General features: G+C 39.2%; 1 protein-coding gene across 3 annotated transcripts in view; it reads left to right on the top strand.

Moving 5' to 3' along the window:
• The window catches only part of znf469 (zinc finger protein 469), a 136323-nt gene that overhangs the window by 57003 nt on the left and 56102 nt on the right, over positions 1-23218 (top strand). The window contains exon 1 of one of the 3 annotated variants that reach the window (XM_029522894.1): positions 17809-17897. The exons of the other annotated variants lie outside the window; for them this stretch is intronic. The gene's annotated coding sequence lies outside the window, so the exon portion shown is untranslated. Of the gene's footprint in view, positions 1-17808; positions 17898-23218 lie in introns of those variants that run through there. 3 annotated transcript variants of the gene reach the window in all.

Genomic DNA, 23218 nt, shown 5'->3' on the forward strand with positions numbered 1-23218 from the left:
CAAGACAATGCTTCTCGTCACAGATTATACAGGTTCTCTCTGGATGAGAGAACAAAGTGAGGGTAGAACTGAAAAAGCTGGCAGTGAATGAAAAATGGGTACATCTGGTGTGGTTGTTTATTTACCCAGTAAGGAAGTAACAAAACAGTTTATTTCATCTGTTGGCTTTACTCGTTTATTTGTTTAATCAATACTTTAATCCCGTTGCGCTTTCTTACAACCACTGTTTTCTATTTTTCCATTCCAGTTTTCTTTTTTAATGACTGGAGCCTGAATAAAAATGGTACATCTAACTTATGCAGCGTCGCAGTCTTTTGGGGCAACAAGATACTTAATGAATCACAGTACATTACAGATGAGACAAAGGAATAAAACAACTTTTGGTTTCATCATGTCAATTTGACATATTTAAAATTTCAGGTGCAAGGGGAAACACTGCAGCAAAGATGTGGAATTCACAGTGGGTGGTGACTGTGCCTTTCTCTTTAATGATCCTGAATCAAATGCAACATTTTGTGCATTTGACCTTTGCCAAATCCATGCTTTAGCCTCTTATGAAACATGCTGATCAGCTTACTTTACAAGAGTTTCAATAGAAGATTTATACCACTCACACATTTGTAAGAATGGACTTTGAGCTGGAAGGAGATTACATTTTAGCTTGCATAAAGAAGGATGCAAGGAGACTAACCTAGTTTGCCTGCACAGTTTCGGGCTGCAAAGTTTTTCCTATTCCTTAGCTCCAATGCCAATGTTTCCAAACATGGGTTGGGGTTGCATCCGTTGAAGGACAAAAATATAAATCTGAGAGGATCATGTGAGGGAAAAGAAAGATCACTCTTCAGATAAGCTGCAGAGTTGTCGACCAAGCTATGATGGACAAAGGGACACTCGCTGGATATGGAGTGTTGAAAAACCCCAAAAAACAAGTTTAAAAACCAATGACGTAATCCTTAAAGCCTGATATACTTTCAGTGGATATGCATATGGACAGCAGTGGAACCAGAAAACTCACATGTGGTTCTTTTTATACTGCATCGTGTGCCTGTGTGTGCAGACACACTGTACATGTGCACACATGGAGTAATACATTCTGCTGCATGTGGCTTCAGACCCTGGTGAAGGTCAGTTTAGAGCTCAGTTCATTCACAGAGCATTTTAAGAGGCTGATTAGGTCTGTGCCAAAGTGTTTTACGATACAGATAATTCTTAAAAAGATGACATCAAGTGATGACACCATTTTGTGTAATTTTAGCCTTCCTTTAACATTACAGTATAACTACCTTAAATTGTTATTTTAGTTGCTTCGCATATTGTAATGGCACCAGCTTGTTCTTCCTTCATAGGAAGCCTACTATTGTCATTCATGAGAAATAAAGACAGAAAAACTGAGACAAGCTTTGAGTGATACCTCTAGCTGTAAAGTGGATGCAAATCTTTAAAGAAATATACCAGTTCATTCACAGTAAATCAACATATCTTTTGGCTAACTGGCACAGCGTCCATGTGAGCTGAAAAAATGTGCATATTTTTATCATAGGCTTTTATTGCATGAAACATCTTTATTTAACACAGTGGGAAACATGCATGTGTAACTAATAACATTAGTGCTCCACCATAGTGTCCCAGTGAGTCCTACAGCCACGATTAATGCTGTTTGCTACACCTGTGCTTTTTGTCTGTCGAGTTTCTGCTGTGTTAAATGCTTTAAGAACACATAATCCTGTTCTGATGGAAAAATGTGATTGTGATATAATGTATCACTACAGCATGAAATATGAGTTTAATAGTTCATGCTCTTCATAATTAGACTGACTGTGTCAGCCTGTGGAATCATAAATCTAGTCTACCAAAAAAGACAAAGAAGAGTAATTAGACTCTTCTGAATAGAGTGATTATCCAAATCTTCCTCCAATGATATCAGCTGAGTGAAAAATGGGTGCAGCTGTTACAGTCTGGTGAATTGTATTTCTTTTTCTTTCTTTTTTTTCTTTGCCTGGGTTTCACATCTTTGTGCTCAACCGTGAACTCTGACAGTCCCTCAGCTCTCACACTGACTGTTTAGATTGAGTATAGCACTATTTGGCCTTCACAATGTAGCCGCAAACCAGCAGGGCCTTCCCCTGCCGAATTCATTGAGAAATGTTTACCTTCACACTCTAACATGCTGGGGTGGTCCCAGAGCATGGGGTTAATGGGCATAAGTTGCAAGTGTTCAGCTCTGTGTGTACTCAGATGTATACTCAACAACACTGAAGTGCAGAGGTGTAATATCTGCCAAACACTGCACATGTGCAAAAAGAAAAGCATCATACAAAGGTGACATTTAAAATGAATGTCTGGCTGTTGGTGCACTTTGTTTTATATTTCACTGCAAAGATGGTTATAATTCATATGGAACCTCTGGTATGTGGAACAATATGTGGCACAGATGTTTAAAGAGCTCCATTCAAACATGAACAAACTCATTTCTTATGTCTTACTGTGTGTGAGTGTTTGTCTTGTATTGTTGAGAAAGTGTTTGAGTCTGTTGAGAATGTAGACGTCACATTTCATAATTTTCTCATGTTTTATTTCTATGATTTACTCAGTAAAGGGGTCATCTGTGGTTACAGATTACTAAAATAATTACCACACTGTCTGTTACTGGTTTGTTTGGGCTGTGATCTAGGTTGTGTACACTGATTTTGATTGAAACTGGAAACTTCTGCAGTTCCTAACCATATGTTGGAAATGTATGGTATAAAATCTTCTGGGGTGTGTGTAAAGAGGGAATCATCATAAATACGGTATGTGTCATTTTTTTCATATGCTGTTAATTTGATAGATACAGTTGGGCGCTCCTGTATGGGAAATTAATATGTTTGTTTTCGTGTATTTATTATTGTCCTGGCTTTGATGTTTCTCTGTAGTCTTAGTCAGCATCCTGTGTTGGGGTAGAGGTGGGTGTGGGGATGTGGCCATGTGAGTCATGGGAACGATTGAGGTGTGATACCCAATCTTAGTCAGCAATATGGTCAGTGAGATCACTTGCCCCCACCAATGTAGTGGGAGTTACCTTTTCAAGTATACACGTGTACACACACACACACACACACACACATTTGATCTACGTTGCAAGTTCATACAGAAACAACACACATCAGTACATTACTCACTGTCGTCCGTCTGCTAACTTCTTTTGTTCTTTGGGTCTTTTTCTTTTATTCTCCTTAATTCTGTTCAGGTTGAGGCCACATGTGCTCCAGCGGAGCTTTGAACCTGGATGGGATTAAGCGTGTCTGTCTGTCTGCCTGGATTTATCTTAAAATGGAGCATGACACTGCTGGGGCAACTTTCTGCTCTGCAGGCAAAAGAATTTTTTTTTCCCTGAGATGAGTGTGCAAATAAAAATAGCACAAGCTAACAATTCCACACAATGAATCATGTAAGCTTTTTGTCACACACTTAAGTACTGGTATGAAAATCAATATTGGAATATACTTGGGGAGTGGATAAGAAATTTGCAGCATTTTCACAGATCGTCCCTCCAGAATGTTAAAAATATCAGCATGATATTTCGCTTTGTAAGGCACTGTTGTGCATTCATTTATATACAATATTTTTGTCAAATTAGACACCTTTCATGACAGCACTACCCCAATGTGTCTATAACTCATCAATTCAAAGCTTTTTTTTTTTTTTATTTAAACTATTCTTGTCAGCTTGGTATGGAAACATGGTTACTGTATTTTTTGCACTATAAGGTGCACTGAAAATTCTTCCATTTTCTCAAAAATCGGCAGTGTGCCTTACAATCCAGTGCGACTTATGTGTGAATTCTTGTTGTGCTTACTGACCTCAAGCCAATTTTATGTGGTACACTGCGCTCAAAAATCTGTCAAAATTTTTTAGTGCGACTTTGGTCAGTGAAGAAGCCACTCTGCTCGATGGATTGTTGGCGCAATCCCGGCTGACACAGGGACATTGTATTAACATTGGTCCTTGGTTGGGCTGCAACGTCAGACAATGTTAGATAACTAATTATGTGGTGCTGGCAAGCAACCACCGTCCAACATTTAGTCACTGTTACCTTAGTATAATTAGATGTCAAGCCAACATTAGCTTTTTAACGTAAACCCAATTTTCAAATCCATATCAGGAATTTGATTGCGTGGAAGACAAATTATTTAATATGTGAGTTTATTTTTCTGTATTTGTCACAACTGAACAGCATTCTGAGTTATTGTGAATGAGTATAAAGTTCAACTTACCTGACTGTTTTGTTTCGCTTTATATATGTTTTGTGTTTTATCATGCGCCTTATAACACGGTGTGCCTTATGGTCCGCAAAATACGGTAATTTGTACTTTATTGCTTGCACCACCTGTAACTGCTTGCATGAATTTTGTTTTACTTTCAATCTCTTCTGTGTCTCCTCTGCATAGTCCATACAGGGATCACTAAGGTGTAAGTAGTGCTTCCATCCAGGCCTGTTTTAATAGCAATTTTCCTGTCCTTTAAACAAATGGCTGTGTTTATGCAAACACAGTCAAAAATGTATTATAGTTTATTCTACACTTTTTAATTCTTTCCAGGAGGTGGAAGAAGGCCAGTCGTGGTAAATAGTTTTCAAGAGTAAACAGTAGATATTGTGAAGAAATGGACAAATAATAAACTGTAAAAGAAGCACTATAGAGGAAGTTTTGATTATGGGCTTGTAGCTATTTCCTATTTCCACCTGAAAGTTGAAAACTGCTCCAATATCAAAGGCAGTCACAAAGGAAAACAAAAATACAGAGTTTGCAAAATGACCACAGAAATACCGAGAGTCCTTTTCCAAGACCACAGACTGATGTTTTATGAGCCGTATTTACCATAATCTACTCTCTCTTTTGTTTATAGGAGGCATTTCTTTCAAACAAAAGCTGACATATTATGCTGTCAACCCTACAACACACCTGCAGTCAGATGAATAAAACTCCATGCAGATTCATAGCTAAAACTATGTACATGCACAAAACCATAAATATACATTTGTCAGTTTTAAAGACATGTGTAAGCACGATTCCGTTTTAAGTTGCACTCATTGAGATATTTGACGCATGTTGACAAGCCTCATTTCCACTCCCATAGGAAGCCATACACGAATGGAGAAATGCCCTAAATCCATTTGCGTGCATACACAATCAATGCATGTGCCAAGTTATCAGGAACGGTTGAGAAAAAGAACCAAAAAAAAAAAAAAGAAGAATAAACAAAACTTCACGGATTGTTTGTTTGGAATGCCAACTACTCCAATCAGTAAATGATCACTAACAATAACTCCAACTGTAAAGTCCTGTTTTAGTCTTAACTTCATTTGTTGGTACCGAAGACATTAAATAAAAAGTTGTCCAAAAATGGGATGTAAATTTGAAAATAATATTTAAACAGTTTACAGAACACACACACACAAAATATCATATTAAACAATGTCAGATTAAAAACAGAACACACAAGCACAATTGTTTCTTTGTATGAAATGTCTCATAATGTTTGTTCTGTAGAGTAAAGGGGAAAAGTTACAATGACAGTAATATATGTAGCTCTGAAGTTCAGCATCTTTCTCCTCAGATACTCACTGTATGCACTTTGACTTGCACAAATACATGTGCACGCTTGATCACCCATTCCCATTGTACATTCTGTTAGTAAATACCAATCCATGTGCAGGTTGTCGCCTATGCATGGTTTATGTGTCTGGCACCAAGTCTAATGTTTTTACTGTTGTGACAGATGGAGGCTCACAAAGTCACGATAGGAGAAACTATACGTACAGGCCTCATATAGAATAGCTTGTCATATGCCTTTTTTTTCTTTTCTTTTTATTGCAGTTTATGAGTTTACGAGATTCCTATGTTTGATATAAAAACTTCTCCCTCTTTTGCCAGTATTGGTTCGTCTACCTCCCCCATGTGTTAACGCCCATTGCAAACCACAGCCAATAGGGGATAATGCATGGTTGACACTTTGCCCCTCCCTGTCAGATGTAAATCTTGTTTTTCTCTGCTGACCGCCACGCTCCCAGGAAAAGACAACAACCTTCCAAATGACATGGTTGTAGACTTCCGATTACAGCCCTGTCACTTACTCTACCGACGTGTAAACACATGATGAGGAGACAGACAGAGGGACAGAGCAAGAGGGAGAGATGTGCTTGGGTGCGTGGGCTGCTTTTTGTTTGCCTACAGACGTCAGACCTGGGGTCAAATGGGTTAACATAATACCCTTAAACCAACATGATGCCTTTAGTTAAACTGCCCAACTGCACAAGCCCTTTGGCTTTCAAGCGGTCGAGTGATTATAAAACAATACACACAACTTCTCTCATTATAACAGATGTCATCAAATTGCCTCTACATTTCACTTCATTAAATTTACTCTGCAGTAAGGATGAGAGATCAACATGCTACAACTTAAAGTAAAAGTAAAACTTACAAATCACAAACAGATTTATCAATTGCAATACACGTTGCGAATTCACACACATTAAAATACTGTTGCGCACACAAGCAATGAGACAAATGTGTTACAAATACTCACCACACAACCAAAAATTCAAATCAGCTGAAAATTCAAACACATTGGAACTGTCTCCAGCAAACCCCAAAAAAAGATGAATCCGACTGGAACGTTCTTGCATGCACGCTTTGTCCCTTGGCAGCATTTTGTGCATGTTTTTGTTTTTCTTATTTGGTTGTCTAGTGAGTATTTGCAGCTCGTGTTGTCAGATTGATGTGTTGAGCTCTCAAAATGTTCCTGTGATATATATGTATATATAGGTCTTTTTTTTCTTACTCTTACTGCTGTACATCCTTAGTCACATGTACAGTACTACGTCCTTTAAAATATTGCAAAAAGGATTTCAAATTTCTGAGTTCTGGCCATCCAAATGATTATTACAATATTTTCAACCATCCACCCTACCTCTGTTATCCTATAGCCTGAGAGAAGACAGTCCTAGTGTTGGCTTCATCTTGGCCTTCTGACCAAAAGTGTGATAATTTTAGACTCAAGTCTCTCAAATGGTCTGGAGCAAGGACGGCATTTGGAAATAAACTTGGAATTTAGCTTAATTGTAGTTTACAGATTTAGGAGGGGCACTGTTCTCTTCTTTATTTTCTTGCATAAATAGAGAGGGACTGGAGGCCAAAGACATGAGGTTTCAAAGCCACAAGAGAGGTTAAAGAACGTCAGAAGCAGTAAGACTTGCTTCTTAACTCTCCCTAAGGTTTAGCCAAGCTCTGTCCCATGATGAGAGCCTTCTCTCAACTTACCAAATCCATCAATTTTGTAATTCTTCCCAGGCTATCAGGTCTTTGCAGGGAAACTCACGTGTGTGTTTTTAACTGCTTTATGCAAAGTTAAATTACAATAGTTGCTTTTTTACATGCTGTCTTTTGTTGTAAGAGGTTGTTTGAGGTGCACAAGGTTCCAGCTGCGGCAACTCTAACTTTTTAGTTCAGCTGGGAATATTCACAGCAAATGCATGTTTTTCTGAGGTCCTCAAGTTTTGACAGCATTTCTATGCACACTCTTGGCCCAGATATTTCCCATAACCTCATTACCATTACGTGATGGACGTCTGTCATTTTATAGGTTTTATAAGATTTTCCTCCTTAGTATAACTTTATATTTATATGGCTTTCTTTATATAAGCCTGTTAATATCAGTCTGATAAACATGAATAATACTTTTAGCTTGTGTTCCACTGTGCAAGAGCACAGTGTGATTTACAGCTTATTAAAATGATATCATGGAATTGTTTTTGGGATTTTGCAAACAGATGGAGAGAGGAAATGGAGTGGATGCATTTCAGGTGGGGTAACAGGGGACAGGACATAAACTGTGAACCAATTCAAAATATTAAGAGTCTCCTCTTCCTGCGTGGTCTCTTGGTGTGAATGATTGCCTGTCTGCGCCTTCTGGAGGTTTGCTTGGATCACATAGATTATAAAAAGATAATTTTAGGACTGAATCACGGACATTTATATACTTGTGTTAATGAAAGCCTTTACTCATGCAATAGCACAAATATGTATGCACACTTTGGGCCAGAATGCACTGTACATGTTTGGGAGACATCTGCATTTCTGCGTGGAAGATAAAAGCTGTATTCTTGGGACAAATGATGAGGAAAAGGTCTGTAAATCTTGTGCTGTTGGAAAGAATGCCATTCAAGCTGCAGTTTGTTCATGTGAGTCCAAAGCCATCACTGCCCAAGACCTGCAAGAATAGCTACTTCAAAGAGGAGGTAGCTCAAACTCAAGAAAATAAGACCTTGACTTAGGATGGGACATACATCGCTGCAGAATAGGGTCAGGCAGACAGGGGACATGGGTGATGAAGCGGCTTGCTGGTAGGAATAAATGCGTTTCAAAGAACAGACAGCAATTATGTGTGTGCTTTTGAAGAGTCCCAAAGGATAAGACAGCATGTGATTTGGAGTTGTGTGATTCAGGGAGGAAATGATGAGTGACTGGGACCTGCAGAAAATGTGTATAATAAAAAAAACAGGAAGGTAGGGAGGTTAAATGGGTGGAATGAATAGTCATTAGAAATCATATATTTAATTTGTGGCAAACTTAGGTCAGCCAATAATGCATCAGTGTAAACGTTCATGGGCGGATTAGTGTTGCACTGAGATTAGCAAAGCATTGAGCAGCGTGAATATCTTGTGCAACTGCAGGTGTGAATCAGTCAGCAACTGTTCACTCTTATTTAGCGCTCACAACAGCACAGATTTTTCAATTGTTCTGACTGATCTATAAATTATCAAGAGGACGTGAAGAAAGCATCATGGTGTATTTTCTGCATTGAAATTGTGTGTAAGCAAGACATTTGTCTAGGATGTTCATTTTTCCCCATGGTGGAACTAATGTGTGCACAGGTATGCACTTATGCACACACCATACGCATGTTCATCAGTGTAAGGGACAATGGCATCAGCACTTGTTGATAGGTACATTACAAAGGAAGGACTAAGCCTATTGGAAGTCTTTGGAAAAGAATCCATTCACCAGCAAATAGTATGCCAGCTAACTGTTGTCATGATGAATTCTGACAGAGGGAGTCTATGACGAATAGGTTAGCCATATCCTCAACAGCAAAACATTAATTTGAAATAAAACAGCAGTGTGTTCAGGTGCATCGCATACTGGTTATATTTTTATACAGGGACCAATGATAAATAGCTCTATAAGCTCTTTTAATTGTCTTGAAAACTGGGACCTTTTTGACAGTGAATGCTGAAAAGTGTTGCATAGATAATAGCCATTATTTAGATATTGTAGAAACAGATGTCCCTGTCAGAGGCTGCAAATTATTGTAGGCCAAACTGCTGTTTGAGCTGCTCCAGCTGTTACCTGCTGGACAGTTTTGTCATGGAGACTTTCATTTTCACTGATTACAGAGTCAATAAAATTGGACCTGGAGCGCCGCAGTAGTAATATTAATCTCAGTCTAATAAAGTAATTGTTCCAGGGAAACCACACAGGAACAACGACCGGCTATAGCCATTTTCTTCATCTTACAGTCGACTCTCTGACTTCTTCTGCCATAAAGTATTAACTGTACATACTGTACGGCTCTTGATAATATCTCTGCTAAAGTTCATGTAAAGTTTCAGTCCTGTCCTATGGCTCTGTTGAAGTGTTAAGTGATGATATGTATGTATATATATATATATATATATATATATATATATATGTGTGTGTGTGTGTGTGTGTGTGTGTGGTTGTGTGGTTGTGTGGTTGTGTGAAGAGACTGGAATCGGGACAATTCAGACATGCTGATGTTGTGCAAGTGAATTTACCACGTCAACTATATTCTTTGTGTTGTGCAAATGAGGCTCATGGGAATATCACTACTTTTGTGGAAATGAGTTTGTGGATAGTCCATTGCATTCAGATCTTACAGTCATATCAACCATTCATTGTGATTAGAAAATCTGATCGATATTACATTTCATCTACAAAGCAATTGCCAGAGTAATCTGCTATATTTGCAGAAAGTTTGAAATAATGTATTTTGAATCAGCCTTAGTGAAAATGGTACTCTGCCTCTCTGTAACTACACCTGCCATCAAAACCTTTGTCAGGTAATTTGCTTGGAGTTTATATTCTAATCCTTTCCAGCTACTCTTTTTGACATTTGTAACTGCCGTTTAAGCGTCAGTCAATCCCACATTTAACTTTTCCTATTCAATGTTTACCATCCAGAGAAGGCTTCTTATAGCAGAGTCTTAAACTGTCAATGTGAATGGTTGGAGAACACCTTGTGGAGAGGTTGGTGTTTGTTCTTCCTGGTCACTAATTACCCCACCCTTGCTGGTTGATTGACACAAGAGGGTGATTTTGGGGGTCACTAGGTGTGCAGACCTGAGGGGTGGAATCAGTTTCAAGACCGGACATGTAGGCACTCCAATCTAATGTTTGCTGGTGACAGACAAGGATTAGTAGTGTGGATCTGTAGCCTACATTACAGTGTTCGTGACAAATCAGTCATACTTTCCCCTTTCTGACCTTTGATGAAATGAATACACTATTTCATAATCTCCCTTTATCCCTAGTTTTCAAAACATTCAGAACCTTACCACACTTTTGAGGTCATTGTGTTCAAGTTTTTTGCCACACACATTTAAAATGTATCAATCTGACATTTGTGACTTTTTTGTGTGCTGACTAAATGCAACAATTTAGATTATTTCAACTTTATGTTCTTTACATGCTTGAAATTGAGTTTAATGGGGATCATTTTTCAGCCATTTGTGACCGTTGTGGTTGTGTTTACTATAGCCTGGTCTGCTGCATGGGTTTTAAACATAGCTGTAGGCTGATTGAGTAGTATGCATCCCAAAGATGACCCCTCTCGCCCTGCCCTCACCCTCACCTTACTCTAACCGTAACAGAAAAACTCAACACAAAAACAACTCCCACTTTATTACTCAGAACCGAAAGTTAAGTCATGCATAGTTTTACACCAAAGGTTAACTTTTAGCTATAAACTTAAACAGGTAAATTATATGTCTCCAAAATTACAGTCTTTGTGAAGCTTTGATTTTACGAACTGCAAGTTGACCACAGTGAGTAATACAACAATGAGAACTGCTTTGCAGTGAAATGAATGAAGCAGTAGATTCAAAGACTAGTATATTTGAAGAGGAATATAATGATTACTTAGGCATATATAATTGACTTGGCGCCATTTTGTTTAGATAGTTGAATGAATGTCATGTAGCCTAAAGCTCTCAACCTTGGTCACTTGAAAGTCACTATAATCTCCAACAAAAATCAGTGCCCTAAACCTACTATAACCATCATGGTAAACATTTAACCACTTAAAGTGCCATTGTAGTACATGCAATGCGCAGGTTCAGACATATTCCGATCTTCTTTGGAAAGCTGACATTAGTATAATGCTTCTTTAAAATCTGTCATGTTTTATTAATGCCAAATTTGCATATGACACTTTAACTTTTTGTTTTTAATAAAGAACCCCCAATTTAAATCTGTAAATTTTGTGAAACCATGTGTAACAGTTTTATTTTGAGATGATGTTTGAAAGTTGAATGAAAGTTGATTCCTGCTTAACAGTTTTTAAAGTATGAACAGAGGAACTGTAGTCCTCAGAAAAAAAAAAATTTGTTGGCAATTTTGTGAATTCAAAATTTGATATTTTCAAAACAAAGTCAAAGTTCTCACCCTGAAAAATACCTGTGACATCTTTTATTTAGTAATTTACTGAGTTTATGAGTTCTGAGATGACCTTCAGGCTTCCCCTTTTTTCTTGTGGCTTTTTGCTGTTATTCATCTAAGATGACACAATATCAAAAATTCCAAGCGAGGGCTTGTTGAGGTTAAATTTTAGTGCCGCTCACTTCATGTAGTCTCAAGAGAAAAGTGAGATCATCATCTTTTTTTAGCATTTAGTCGAAAATATACATACATACGGGCACACACACATCTATAAACATATCTAAATACACACATATATAGTCAACTAGATAGACAGTTTATAGTCTTACAAGCACACACACACAAATTGTACTGTCAACACCTGCAATATAAATGAAGGATTTATGCGTTAGAGCGAAGCCCTGTCAAACAGAGCACTCGCATGTCATGTCTCTCTTTCACTCTCTCCACAATTTACCCTCAAGCACTGCCGCGACAGTATATTATTCCACCTGCAAAAAAGCTAAAGATAAAGAAATTTGTCTTCATAGAGCAATCCATGGGGAAAACAATAAGGAAAAGACTTTTTAGTAACAGGTGATGAATATATATGTAGCTTATCCTTTGTAGTAGTTTTTTTGACTGTTGAGCTCATTGTCTTTGGACAGCTAAGTCTAGTGATACACTGTCTGGAAATCATGAATGTACACGAATTTGACTTTGGTGGGGGAAAAAAGTCAATGAGTCACCAAAATAATTTCAAATGGTTCCTTATCATGGAAGATCCAGTAACTGTTACTTCAGCCCAGGTCAAAGTGGGGTAAAGATCAAAGGGTAAATTACTGTCTTGCATTCATTTCTGCGGTGGCAAAAAGTTGATAAACCTCTTGAATGCATTAATGTCGTAAACTTTCTAGAACCTAATGTTCTCCATGTGGAGACAATGTTTTGATAAAAGGATGATGGTATCGTGAGAAAATGTATTCACCCACCCAAATACAAAATAAATATTGACTAATTTTATTATCAACCCAGCTCTTACCGCTACTTCAAACTAACTGTTCCCAGCAACTGAACAAGTCCCAGTAAAAAACACAAGGGAGGTGTCAGTCATTTCTCTATTCCCTGTTGTGTCCAGAGTATTGTGTCTTGAACTCAGTACCATTATATAACCCCAGATGGTTCTCTGGCGCCTCTGCTCATCTGTAACATGTTCACGGGTCCAGCCGACACACACACCCCAGAGCATGCTGGCGGGCCTTTGATCTCCCCCTCCTCCTGGGCCTCCTCAAAAGGGTGATTCTCCTCAAGCTTGTCCAGCCTTGATACATCATGCTGGATGTCCTCCAGGTCTGATGGGGAATGAAATGCTATTGATTTAATTCAGTGCCTCAATGCAACCATATGTCAACCCAGGGGTAAACTATAGCATCCATGTTGGCTTTTAAGTTATAGCTGCCAGCGTTAACATCACTTGTGCACTGCAGGTTCAGCTATTGTCTCCTTGTGTTTTCTCCCAGTCTCAAATTATGACAATGGCTGCCTGCTCCAGACAGATGTTCACTTTTTTGCTCACACTACTCCACAACAAAGGCAAAAAGGTTCATTTGTAACTTTTCTTATGCTATGTGCTGCCAAAACGTAAATTCCAAAAACTTTAAATATGTGGTGAATTGTCAAATGTATGTATAGGCATCTGTGTCTTCTGTATCATCTGCACATGACATGTGTATAGTGTGAAGTGTGCACAGATCTGTGTATGTAATCCGGAGGGGGGGGGGTAAAGTAATTTGTTGACTTTATTATGTTATGCTCTTGTCATGACTCTGAGTTAGAGGAGGTTAGCTTGACTCTCTTGTTTTGGATAATTGTATGCTGCCAAGGTCTGTGGTCCCCTTCTCTGTCTCCCTGTGGCCTAGGCTGCTAGAGCCATATTTAGGATGCACGTCCTCCTCATCTTATCCTGTCTCATCCCCATCCTGTCCAATACACCCCCACAACGCAACAAGTACCAGATATAGGGACAGCAATTAGTCCGAAGGCCAAACTGTAGGTACCTGAGCAAGATGTACATTACAAACCAAGTGCATGAAATATAATGACTTCACAGTAATGTTCAAAGTCTTTGTTTAGGACCTGTTTTGTGGAGATTAAGTTGTAATGTTTGGTTTCATAAATTCCTTAAAAAACATTTATGTAACCAAAAATATTTGAAAAGATGTGTTAGCTGTACTGGTGTTATTTTATTTTTGCAGATTGTGCTCCCTTGTGGTGTTTCACATCTGGATCTTGGTGAAAACTAAGACAATTTTCTATTGAGTGATTATCATGAATTGGATGGGTATTGTTTGGAAAATTATTTGGGGCAAAATAGTAACAAAGCACAGAGTTACTAGATGTTCTGACCAATAATTACAAAAACACACATGCAAAAAGATCAAGTTAACAATTTGCAGTTTTATACCTCTGTCAAGTTGCAAGAAATATATTCACAATCTCTACATACCGAGTTACAATGGCCAGGGACAGGGACAGAACGTAATGTCGTCACCATGAATTTGACCTTTGACCAGTGGAATCCATCATGTTAAATACGTACCCTTAACTGTCATAATTACTGTGAATTTGTGGGTAATGGCCAAAAACATGATGCCTGAGGTCTCCATGACCTTGTCCTTTGATCACAAGATATTATTAAAGCAAAGTTCTCGCCGTCGGTGATAATCATTACATTTTTGTCATTATTCTCAATGTTATTGATTGTTAAAAGTGTCTGGATATGAAATTGCAGTCAAGTTGTTAAGCTATAGGTACTACGCTTAAAATGAATATCCACAAGTGGTACACTTAAGTCAACAATCTGGTGTGTGCTGAGATGAGGTGCTCATGTTTGGATAATAAACCATTGCTTGCATCAAATCATATCCTTGTCTCCTGTGACAAATGATACTAAGAGTAGGTTTTGCTGGAAATGCTCTTGGTAGAAGTCTTGAGTTCTCTGGATAAATCTCCTTTTGACTTCTTGGTCGCTCACATATGTACTTTCACACAAACCCTTCACTTTCTCTCTGCCTTTCTGTTTAATCACCCAGTGAAGAATTTACCACCACAGGGCCTGGATTCCAGTCATTATCTGCTGAAATCGTGCATGTAAATTACATCTATGTTTTACGACTAGAGGGCTGTTTACCAATAATATAATATATATATAATACTAATATAATATTCTCAATATTTCACAAAGATGCTCTATCTGGGAGGAACTTCTGTAATTTATCATTATGTGGCTCGTTTTTTCTTTTCCTCTCCACAATTGTTAAGTGCTGATCATGATTCAGAGTCTTTTGTATAATTCCTAACCAAACAATAGTGGTCTGTAAGAGCTGATGTTTCTATAAAGTTCACTGTGAAAAAGTCAGACTCTTTATGTAACCTTCAGGCTTTCTTCCACAGAAGCACCTGCCTATGTGTTTATTTCTAGGGTTAGATAAAACAGGTGTTCGTCTGTATTAGACCAGGAGGGATGCTGCCAGTCAACTATGTGGTTGCATTATGCCCCATCAGGCAGGTGGGTTTCAGACAGATTATCTTCCAGATGAAAGGAGAAAAATGCAGCTTGCGCTGGGGCTTGTTAAAGAAGCCCAAAAAGGTTTTGCTTTGTCATAATTTAAAAAATATATAAAAAATTGATGCATACTGCTTCATTTTCTGGTCATTTCCCTCTCTGCTCTTACAGGAATACATCTCTGACGTATTCTGTTGAACAGCAAACCCCACTGGTGATGACTAAATTATTCTAGTTCCATTTCTGATTGATTGCAAACCACAGCTAGATCTGGTTTTTTTGTTTTTTTCCTATAAGTAGTCACGGCTCATATTCCTGTAGATGCTCATAAGCTGCTGCTTTTAACTGGAATTGGGGGGCAAATTTTTTCCTGCGTGCGTGTGTGTCTCTGTGTGTTTAACACTGAACGTAGTGCTGATTCCAACAGTTTTCCTCACTTCAAGTTCTTTTGGATCATATTCCACAGGGTAAAAAATGGCATTTTACAGATTATTTAACAGCTAGAGCTAAATAAAATCTTGAGGGACATAGATCAGCACAGGATAGTGCTGCACACTTAATCAAAAGATAATTGAATTGGCAATATGATGAAAATACAATATCCAAATCGAATATGCTGACATGCAGTGTGCTGGGCCACTGCAATTTGATTATACCACCACCTTGTTCCAATACCCTTCACTCGTGATTATGCAGTTTGATTAACTGGCATGGAATTTCAAGATTCCACAATTTGGCACCCTTTCTTCACCTTTCCTGAAGGGAATGAGAAGGGAACTAGACTTTTCCCTTGAAGAGTAAAATGTTGTGATATCTATTGCATGGATGGGACCTAGAGATGTATGGGTATAATGTGTGTATGTGTGACTGAATGCTAGCTGTGTCAATGACATGGAGGTGATATGGAGTGTTTTAACACTGATAAACGGGAATTGGGAAAGCTCCGGGGGCGTGAGGAATGACCATCCAGTGGTAAGTGGAAGCTATGCCAGATTCTTAAAGACTTTGCAATGACTCATAGGTCAAGGCTGCAGTGCCTGTAAACAGGATTTTTCTCATAATCTAAGTGCTGACTCAGATACTACACTCATACATTCTCCTCTGCTTTTCTGTGATGATCTCCCGCACATTGAACCAAATTGTGCTAGTATCCCATGGAGTATGGGAAAGCTGGGTAGAGGCTCAGAAATGCAGCATGGGATCTTAAAACTAGTTACCAGTGGACTCAGGAGAAGGGGAGTATGAAACAAGTTAAGCATGTTGAGGATAACTTCAAATGTGTAAATGAAGCTGGTGCCAAAATAATCATTATAATAATTCATTAGATTCTGCGCAGTGCACTGTTTTGTCTCCCACGGAGCTGGGAAGTGTTGCCAAAGCTGTTGCATGTAAAGGTCTTACATGGTTTATCTCTTGATCAGGTTTCAAGATATCCTAACAGCTGGACACACTCTTGAACCTGTCAGTATTTCACCAACACGAATACAGTCATTAAGTTCATGTAAATATTCTTGTGAATGTTGGACAGGCTGATACTTTCTTTGACTACTGTTTTTGTTTTTTTCCTCCCCACTTTGCCTTCATTGAAGTTAGAGGAGCAGTGGTGTAATGTACCAAAATGCTGAGATGACCCTCTGTGTTTACAGATGCACTTGCTGCCCTATATGTGTAGTGCATTCCTCACATTCTGGAAAGACAGTGTCAAGGCTATTAAAGCCTTGAAGTAAAACCTGTTTGTGTGAGTATGTTGCTGCTGTGCAGGCCATATTACACCTCATAACATGCAGCAGTTAGGCACCAGTGATCCACTTCTCAGAATCCTCTATTAAATAACTTCAATAGACCACTGATTTATACTGTCTGTTAAACAGCTTCTGAAACCAGATTTCAGCTGAAACAGTATGGTATGGACAGCAAACGTCTTTTTTTTTCTTACAGTAAGCTCCCAACTATACACACACACACACACACACACACACACACACACACACACACACACACTTCAGTAATAGCAGGTGTGTCTCCCTCATCACACAGCTGCACACCAGAGCATGAGAGTGGAGTAGAGTTATACAGATATTCTCTGTGTGTGAGACAGAGAGAGAGAGCGAGAGAGGATTCAGTTGAATTCAGATAAACGACGACAGACTACAGCAAGGAGAGACAGAACTTGAGTGGAATATTTTTGCAAGTGGAAGAAGCAGAAAGGCTTTAAAAAGACAGGCTGGTTAGTTTACTGATTGGCAAAACCTCAAGAAGGCAAAAGTGGTTCTATGAAAACTTTAAAAGCTGCGTGGAAAAAAGAACGGAGAAAAGAGTCTGGTGAAAAGAAATCAGTGGAATAAGTGCAGTGGTGAGAATGTTTTAGTGGAGTGAAGTGTTCTAATCTTTTCTCTCCTGAGGGCATTTTTGGACGTCTCTCTCATCAGTCTGGGCAGGACTCATTTGTTCCTCTATTCCTCCCTCCCTCCCTCCCTTCTCCTTTTCCCCTGTGCCGTACTACAGTGTAGTAGCTAGAGCAATGTGATGACTACAGGTTGAGAAGGGGGTGAGGAAAAAGGAGATCAAGGAAATGCGAGTTTGACACACACTCCCCATATTGGAGTTTGCTCTGGTGCACTGTGCAGTCCAGGAAGGTAAGGTGAGGCGAGAATGTCTTATCACTTTACCTGTGCATGAGTGAGTGCAGGTGAGCGTTTGTGTGGCTATATACATTTCTATGTATATATGTAAACAAGTCTGTAGGTGAGAGTGTGGCCATGATTGTGTTTAAATAAGGGTGCTGAGCAAGCAAGAGCATGCAGTGGATGTGTTTGAGCTGAAAGTTTCCTTTGAATCCACCTGAATGAAAGCTTCTTTTCATGTGTTGGTGTGTGAACCATTCTCATGTCGGTGATCAGACATTGGAGCATGTGTGCCAGGTTTGACTTTCCAAGATCATAGTTTGGTGTGTGTATGAATCACTCAGTGAAAGTGAAACAAAAGACACCTTTTGAAAATCACAGCACACTGGTGCCTGTGCACTTTATTTATCTGCACACGTGTTTGGTTCTCTTTGATTTAACTGCACTTTCACTTTCTGAGAGATCAATGAATAACGAGGATTTGTTTAGCTGCGTTAGCAGTGGACGCCCAGCGCAAGACAAACAGACCTCAAAGAGTCAACACCTCATCTGGCCACAATATGGGCTGCCTGCACATTCTGCTGTCACATTTGCAGGACTTTCTCTTTGTAAAAGATTAGTATTTGCAACAGACGTCAGATGTTAAGACAGTGATGGGAAGCAGAAATCAGCTGTAGCAGATTGAACTAAGAACATCTTTTCAGAATCTGCGAGCATGCAAGCACTGTACTATACATTCAAATGGGAAGGCATGGCTGCAGTGATGGTGTAGTTTTGCCCTTACTACCCTAATATAGCACTGTTTACGCTCTTTAAATGTGTTCACACCTCATAAGAAGACTTTTTTTCCCCTCTGTCTCTCATTCAGTCTCTGCACTCTGTGGTTATCTTGCTTTACTTCCAACCCAATGATGACAGCTATGAGATAAGAGCTTCCAGGGTGTGGCTGAGGGAACTAAGGGTGGGGCACAGGTGGAGCAGATAGAGAGGTCATTGTGGAATATTTGAGATTCCTCTGCAGCTTTGCCTCTCCAAAGGATACATCCAACCCCTAATGTGAATGCTCCCACACAAATTCGAATCCCCTTCCTCCCACCAGCCTCCATTGCCCCTTCCCACACTCACTTATCCATGTCCTGCGAGTGGAACCTGCTCAGTCATGCCAGTCTGCCTCCCTGTTCCAGCCTAACTACCACACTCATTTAAAAGATGGAAAATCATCCTCATTGCTGCCAGGTGTGGCATTCCCCTGTGAGTGTAATGCTGTATTTTGCCAGGTGTGCCATCAGCATGTCTGAGTAAAGGAGACAGAATATTACAGTATGTGAATGGGATCTGGCCGAGGGATGCTTTGGTTTTTGATCTTGAATCTCTAAGTTAATGGGGAACAGGACATACTGGTTGCCTGTATGAGTTGTGTGTCTGTATTACAAAGAACGATGGCGCAAAAGTCCCCAGTCAGAATGCATGACAGATTGAGCAGCAAGCTTGTCAACATAGTTTTATCTTGTGTAATCTTAAGCATATAAATGAAAGTTTCTGTGAACTCTGAACAAGCATATGAAATGTATATTTCAGAGTACACAATAAGTACTTGGACAAATATATTCCTCTTTTTGATCCAATGTGAGGACCAGACCAACTGACTCAGTAAGAATGACAGCTGGAACTCAATTTTAACACAAATTTAACACAAATTGTCAAATTTATCAATCCGTCAGCCATCAGTATCATTATCAAAAGAGTAACTAGGTATTCCTTTGAAACTTTTATAGGGGAATTGATTGATTTATGAGTTTGGATGGAGCAGTAAGGTTAGGAATCCAGGTGTACAGAACTGTTAAAGGTGGCAGAAACAGATTCCACCGAGAACAATAGATATTGATGTAAAGTTTGCTCACACTGGAAACTTTGGCTGAGATAAGCAGAAAGGTGAAGATGTCATGGCAGACATGCCTCAGGCAGCTAGAGAAAGGAGTGGGGCAGATGGAAAGAAAAGGGTGTGTGACAAGAGGGAGACAGCAATGAAGTGAGAATCTGTCCAGCTGTATGAAAGCCGTGTTGTCCATTACATAGAGCTCTTCCCTGGCCCAGTAAACGGTCCTGGACTTACAACAACATATCAACATTGAAGATTTTTTGCCTCACACTATTTCTCCTCTTCCTGCTCCTCCCCCTTTGCCCCATATCCCCTCCTCCATGGCTCATGGCCTCAGTGGGTCTGGTCTGACAGTGGTATGGTTTTCATTAGACAATGAAAGACAATTACAACCTCTGAAGCTGGCTGCTTTTCTGAATCACTTTTCTTTCCTATTTTTGCTTCATTTTCTTTCTAAGGTCACATTTTATTCTGCTTTATGTCATATTCCCTTCAGTTTCTCTCTCTGAATTTCACCAAAAGCCCAATGACTCATAGCAGTGTGTTGTGAGCTCAGTCTTCCCTTATATACTGCTGTCACTATGACAAACTCTTGTCAAACTACCAATTTAAACTTGATGTGTTTTTAATGTGAAGGGTCAGTCAAGTTCACAAAACATCCCCCAAGCGTAGTACATACCAGACTCTTGCATCTGTATGTGCATGTAGAGATGTATGCATAGGGCAAGATACACAGCACATTCTCGGATGCAGGAAAAGCCAACTCATGCGAGCCCTCACTTGCTCCTCTGCATTTATCAATGCATGCAGCAACGGGATATCTTTACTTGACTTCTGGGATTTAAGCTGTCACACCTGGAAAACCTCTTCTAAAACCTCTTCTAAAAATTGCCTACAATTGAGGGTGTTCCCCAAAGATGTCAAAGTAGGATTTTTGCCTGTGTTATCAAAATATAGTAAATGCATCGGACCGTGTCCCTGAGATCACTAAAAGACGATACCCGTGACATGGAAATGAACCCCAAAGATATTCATCAAATTCTTGGCTTGCAAGTACTTGCCATTTATTTTTTCTGTATGTGATTCTAATATCTGAAGTCCATTGGTGCTATGTTGCAGGTGGCACTGGCATGTTGTAAATCCTTTAATATATAGTAATACATCACGGTGAAATTTCACCAACTGAAAGCAGCTGTTAATAGAGCCAGTTTAGCACCTTGTGTGTAAAGCCTGCATTAACTGTCAGCATGTGTGCTGGAGTCAGGGTTTTGTAGGGTAAACAGCTGTTGGCAATTTAGCCCACCGGATGTGAAGCATGGGGCACTGAGCGTTCGGCTGAGTGTTTGCTGTGGCAGCTTTTACTCTGGCCAAGATTCTGGAAGACACTTGGGTGTTGGATGTTTTTTCCTGTGTTATTGAGTGATGGACATCAGACCATCAAGCTCTGGCTGATCAAAGAAAACGGTAATTTGTAGGAAATAATAGCCAAATTTAACCAAATAATTGCTCAACACAACAAAGTCTTAATGTCTGTCTGCCTAAATCCACTCACCAAAAATATTTCTTTTAATGGGTATTACTTTCACGGTTTGTTGTTAAATGCCAACCTCAGTCTTTATCTGTTGACATGTCACTGTGAATGGTCTTTTGTTTACTATCTACGCGTATGAGGAATGCCCATTCTTAAATTCTTACAGTATGTAAGCTTATCATAAATCTCCCATAGTAATCTGTCTTTGGAACTGTTTAATGTCTCATTGCTTTGGTTCAAAATATAGATCGCTTGAAATGATGAAAGGATGTTTTCATTCAATCGTTTTATGTTCTGGCTGTTCCACAACGGAGGGGATGGTTTAAAACTGTTTTATGTGTGTTGAATATGTCGTTGTTAGTTCAAAGCAAAATAATACTTTGTTTATGATACATTGATATTCATGATACTGTTAGTAATTTATTTATGTATTTTTATTTTATGTATTTAAAAAAATGGGGAGGGGGGACCTAGCCGTTAGATAGAAGTAACACATTGTTTATATGAGAATATGGTATATATTGTGTGTTAGCAAACCATTCCAGATAAGACAAGCACCTCAGCTTTTGAGCCCCAGGCACCAAACTATCAACTAAAGGCCTGTGACGCTTTTCAGCACTTTCTCTGAGACCTGGAGAGAACCAGGGGCAGGGGCGTGGGGATAATAATATCCTGACAACTTCAGTAACCTTCAGCTCTTTTTGAAGGAACATAACTAACTTAATTAACCAAAATGCTTCCCTGAGGCTTCAGGCACTACACTTTTTTATTAGTTTTTTGTTTACTTCAGATTGTGCTCTTTAAAACCTATTTACTAATTCTACCCAGTCTACTGTTAAGGCCATAGCAAGCTGAGAAAGCTGAGGCGTAAATTGATTTCACTACTGCACCTGATTTAAGTCTAGTTCCACTAAGATCACCATCCCTGCTTACCATCCATGTCAGCAGGGATGGTAAGCGATGATACCAAGACAGAACAACGTCAGAGTTAACACTTATCTTCATGGTCACAATGCAAATGTACAATCACATCCTGTACACTGGCACATACAATTGAATCCTCTCATCATTTGCCCTCTGAGCCAGGACTGATGTTTGAGTAATCACTGTGATGGCTCTCTCTATCAACCTACCTATCAAACAATTTACTTGCATTTTAGATTGAATTAGAAGTAATTTAGTAATAAAACATTCTGTTTTTTTCTTTAACCATGTGAACCCTCCTGAGCTTTTAATTTAAATTTTAATTCCCATTTGAAATTTTATCAGGGCAGAAATTGGATCAATGTTTCTTCTGAGTCAGGTGAAGGGAGAAATTTTCCCGGCAGTAATGCCACATGCTCATTCATCAGACAACAGCAAAAACAACTTTCAGCTTCTGGCCACAATCCAAGCCTTTTTTCTTTCTTCCTTTCTTTATTTCGTTTTCTTTTTTTCTTTTTTTCTTTTTTTTTTTTTATATTAAACGTAAGGGATTGTGACACCACAGATTCAACTTGTTTATCCCTCCTATTGTCCTTTCTAAAAATGAATGGGGCAGAAAGAGATGCTTAAAAAAGGCTTGCAGTGGTGTGTCCAAATGTTCCCATCTTTGATAAGTAATGTGACTAAGGATTCCTTCCGTGTGTGCTTGAATGCTTGTGTAAGTGTGTGGGTGTGCGCATTTGTGTATTTGTGGTTGCATGGCTGCGTCTTTGTGTCTGTGTCTGTGCGTGTATACATGTGTTTGTCACAATAGTAAAAGTACTTAACTCCTTGTGGTCGTAGCTTTGTGGTCTCATGGACTAGATGAACTCAAATATCTCACACCCACACACAGACACACGCACACGCACACACACACACACACACACACACACACACACACACATCTCAGAACACCTCGAGGTGACTCCCCATGGCAGGGTGCCCACTGTGTCACAA

Source organism: Echeneis naucrates, chromosome 16 (genome assembly GCF_900963305.1).
Source record: "Echeneis naucrates chromosome 16, fEcheNa1.1, whole genome shotgun sequence".
Taxonomy (NCBI): Eukaryota; Metazoa; Chordata; class Actinopteri; order Carangiformes; family Echeneidae; genus Echeneis; species Echeneis naucrates.